Raw genomic sequence first — 4,745 nt, forward strand, 5'->3', positions numbered from 1 at the left:
TAACATATTGTTCATTTTCCATGTGATGTAGGATTTTTCCTTCCTTCTTTTATCATTGATTTCCATTTTCATTGCATTTGAGTGGCTTGTTATAATGGCCAATGTTTTGGCCATTCTTGACGAGAGATGATGCTAAGGTCTGCACCTGTATCCAGTAGTCCATTAAATTCATGTCCTTGAATATTTAGTTTTAGCATGGGGTGAGAATCTAAATTTAAAGAAAGCATAGCCCCATCTACACCTGTGGAGCCTAATCCCTTGGAACCTCTTTCTACAGTATGACTGGAAAATTTATCATGTAGGCTGGGTATTATTAGTAATTGTGCTATTCTATCTCCTGGTGAAATTACTGATATATCCTTTGGAGAACTGGCTATAATTTTTATTTCACCTTCATAATCAGGATCAATTACCCCAGGACTTATCATAAGTCCTTTTAGAGTAGAAGAACTGCGTCCCAATAATAAGCCTACTGTTCCTTTGGGAAGAGGTCCTTTTACCCCGTTGGAATGATTTGAACTCTTATCTCTGGAGTTAGTACTGTTCTGGCGGTGGTGCAGATGTCCAAACCTGCGCTTCCTCTGGTTTGTCTAGTGAGGGATTTAATGGACAATGTGTCCTGGGCACTACCCTGATGGTGTTGCTGGGTTCATCCAGTGCTCTGTATATTTGTGGTCTTGGGCCCCAGAGCACTGGGCCCCGCTGACCATTTTTGGCAATGGAGCCCGATGCCTTTCTCCACGATATCGTGGATAGACACCTGGTTTTTGTTCGTTTTGGGGTAATGGAGTACCCTCTATGGTGGTTTGAGAACGGCATTCATTAGCCCAATGTCTCCCTCTATGGCATCGTGGGCAAATACCCAGTATTCTACTCCTTTGATACCTAGTTTTGTTAAACCCTCCTTCTATGAGGCAATTCCTTTTAAAATGTCCTGTTTGTTCACAATTGTAGCATGTTTTTGGCCTGGCATCTAAAACCTGTTGTACTGCAGCTGCCACGACTTGCCCTTATTCATTAATGTCTCTACATAATTTAATATATGTGTTTAAATCTTCATGTTTCCATGGTCTAATGACTTCTCTGCACCAACGATTCACTTGCTCATAAGCCAGTTGTTTTATTAATGGCATTGCTTGTTCTGTATTCCCCAAACTCTGGTAGCTGTTTGAATAAGCCTATCTACAAATTCAACGTAAGGTTCATTAGCTCCTTGTATTACTTTAGATAATTGACCTTGTAAACCTCCATGTCCTTGTAAAGTCTTCCATGTCCTAATGGCATCTACAGCAATTTGTATGTATATGCCAGGATCATATGCAATTTGTTGCTGCTAATCCTCATAAGGTCCCTTTCCTAACAACATATCTAGATTTCTCTGAGGATAACCTGCTGCTGCATTTTGCCTAGCCGACTCCTTGCAAAATTCCTCGTTGGCAACCTTCCATAACAGGTATTGTCCTCCATTTAGCACAGCTTTACACATATTAGCCCAATCTGCTGGTGTCATGTTCAAGTTGGTAATGGATTTGACCATGCTTACAGTAAAGGGTGCTTGAGGGCCATAGGTTGTTACATCCTCTTTTAGCTGCTTCACTTTTTTGAAATTTAAAGCATGGTGAATTTGCTGCCCTCCTGCCTGCTCAAATACAGAGCATGTTAATATTTGAGATCCTGTCTCAGGATCCCAACTATCAACTGCAGGGGTTGGGAGCCTCCCAGCATATGGAGGTGGTGCTATTGGTTGGACACTTACACCCTCTGGTGATAGAAAGGTGTTAGTAGCAGTCTCCTGTTGTAACTTTTCCCCTGATGGCTTTTTCTGCTCTAAACTTTCTTCCTCTGTCTGACTAGCTCGAAAGACCTTCTCTTTTACTTGAATCTTTTCCTCTGTCTGACTAACTTGAGAGACCTTCTCTTTTACTTGAATCAATATGTCTTCTCCTTCCTCTACCATTGTCTGAACTGAAGGCTTTGGACTAAGCAAACAAGATACGAACATCCACAATGTCAATGTGCCAACTGGCAGAGTCCCTGGGCTTTTCTTTTCTATTCTTTTTAAATCTTCACCATGATGGTTCCATTGTGATATATTTAACAACTCCTCCTTAAAAAGCCATGGGCTACATTTTTGTATTGTATCATCGTATGCCCTTACTGCTCTTGATTTTACTGGGATGCCTCCTTCCTCTAACAATTTACTTAACACTATTTCAGTTTGTTTTTTACTAATTTCTGATCTCATATTTCTACTATAATACAACCCAACAAGATGACGCCAAACAAAACCAAGACAGAATGAAACAAAAATGGAACAACACAAAATCATTATATCAGCCTTTCTATCCTCCTGAAATGTCCATCATCCTTTCTCCCTATCTGTTCCTCAGATGCAAATAGTTTTTCCTCAGATGTGAGCGGTTTTTCTTCCATCTCACTCATCTCCAGGGACAGGCAACTTAAAACAAAAGCGGGTTGCTGTGCCGCCTCCGCCGGAGTCATAGTCCGTGCTCTTCTGTGGCTCTTTTAGCAGCAGCAGCCGCTGCCACCCTATGATCACTGCCTTCACTTCCTCTTTCTCTTCTTGCCGAGCTGCCTGCCTCCTAGCTCTATGACTGTCGTCTCTGTCCTGCAGCGGGAGCCGCTCGTCCTGGGCGGCCATCTTGCCCTGCTTGGCTTTTCCGCCGTGGTTACTTTGGGGCCCTCCCGATGGTGACCACGGCACCGCTGCCTTTACCTCGGATCCCAGACCCCCAGGCACTGCCTCCAACCCTCTTCCTCCCTTACTTCCTAGGGGGAGACGGCCCCTGTCTGACTCCCCAGCCTCGCGCTCCAGCAGCTCTGCCCAATGGTAGCCTGGTCGCTGCCAGAGACACCCCGCGGGCAGCGCCAAGAAAGCGGGGAAAAAAAAGGTGCGGGCCAGCCTGTCGGGGCAGCTACCCAGTCGCTTCCATCAGTACCAGCAGCACCAGCCAAACCTGGAGGGCGGCCAGAGCCCAGCTACTGGCCGGATCGGAGTGCAGGAGGTCCCGGGCCAGGCCACCGTCTGGGTCCCGAATCCTGCAGCCGCAACCAGAACTGAGGAAGCGAGCTCCGTCCCTCGGCCGCTGTGGCCCGGGGTACCCGGCCAACCCCCGCTGAGAAAAGAGGTTTTAAAATCAAAGATGGGAAAATTGGAGAAAATTACCTTTCCCCATGGCCAGCTTGTTCATGGTATACACTTGTGTGAACAACCAAAGATAAACAGACAGAAAAGCAAATATCACTTGCCACTAACCAAGATCACCTCTGCAAAAAGGAATGAAAATAACTTTTGTCAGGATTCTGTTTCGCCTGATAGAATTCAGAAGCAGGAAAAAAAGCCTTTTAAAAATGAGAACATTAAATATATGCATTTGAAGAAATCACCATTTCTAACTGAAGTGAGCCCAAAGGAAAATTATGCTGGGGCAAAGTTTAGTGATCCACCTTCTCCTAGTGTTCTTCCAAAGCCTCCTAGTCACTGGATGGGAAGCACTGTTGAAAATTCCAACCAAAACAGGGAGCTTATGGCAGTACACTTAAAAACGCTCCTCAAAGTTCAAACTTAGATTTCAGATTTCACTATGTGTGTAAAACAGTTTTCCCCAAATCTTTGGACTCTAAAAAATTGGTACAGAATTGGAAATTTGCCTTGTTGCAACCTATAGGTTCAAAAGATGAGCTTAAAAAGTTACATACAAACAGCTTGTATTATATTTTATATTTTGTAAGTACTGTATACCACATATTATGTGTATATTGTTCATACTTGAGAGGTACATTATAGTTTTGTTATGAAAGTTATGTATTTTGACCTGCCAATGTGGTAGGTGTTTTGTATATATACAGTGGAGAAATTTTAAGTGTGTGCTCTAAGGCACATGGAAGACTGATTTATTTGCACAAGGTACTGAGATTTTTTTTTCCAAGAAACAGCTCTCAAATCTCAAAAGTGAAGATCCAAATGTGAAGTTTACTAATGCACTACTGAAGTTTAAATCTGTGGCACAATCATTGTAAACATGGGTTTTGTCTGTTTTCCCAAAATTGATTTCTGCCTTCTGATCTGTAATTACTGGAAAACTATTCCCATTTTTGCCAAACTTAATTTCTGAGTTTTGGTACGTAAGCCATTATTCAAATTTAAAATGACTCTAATTTTAATGCCAACAAAATTGGTTGTAATCAAATTTCAAAGTAATGTTAATAATTTGCCCCCCCCTTTAAAAAAAGCGAAATAAAACAAAAGAAGAATCTTAAAATGGCTACTCATCCTCTCACCCTGCCCTCAGGTCCAAGCAATTTACCTTATCACTTACCCTCAGTCATTCCCTGTGTGGCCCACCAAATGCCACAGTCTGGCTGGGCACAATTCAGGAGCCACTTGTCAAAAGAAACTAACTTTATTTTTAGAACACACACCCCAAACCACACAGCTCTTCAGGAAAACCTTCAGAGCCCAACTGCCATCACTGGCTTCCCACAAGCCTCTTAACCTCCCCCACTCCTCCTGCTCTTGAGGCCGATTGGCTGGGTTGTGTGGGCAGAGCCAAAAAAGTCCCTTAGTGAGCAGCTCTATGGTCTGAAAGGGTGGGGAAACAGCCCAATGAGCATCACCGCAGAGGAGCCAATCAATTGGCAGCTAGAAGTTTGCTGGGGCCGCTGTAAGCCAATCATCAGCCGGCAGCTGGAAGTTTGCTGACAGCTGGAAGTTTGCTGGGGCC

At 43.5% G+C, this 4,745-nt stretch overlaps 1 pseudogene; it reads left to right on the plus strand.

The window, feature by feature from the left end:
* The first annotated feature begins 2,611 nt into the window (after window positions 1–2,611).
* LOC144250513 (proline-rich nuclear receptor coactivator 1 pseudogene) lies at window positions 2,612–3,633 on the plus strand (annotated as a pseudogene).
* Window positions 3,634–4,745: the final 1,112 nt, after the last annotated feature.

The sequence above is a fragment of the Urocitellus parryii genome, chromosome 15 (assembly GCF_045843805.1).
Source record: "Urocitellus parryii isolate mUroPar1 chromosome 15, mUroPar1.hap1, whole genome shotgun sequence".
Classification (NCBI taxonomy): domain Eukaryota; kingdom Metazoa; phylum Chordata; class Mammalia; order Rodentia; family Sciuridae; genus Urocitellus; species Urocitellus parryii.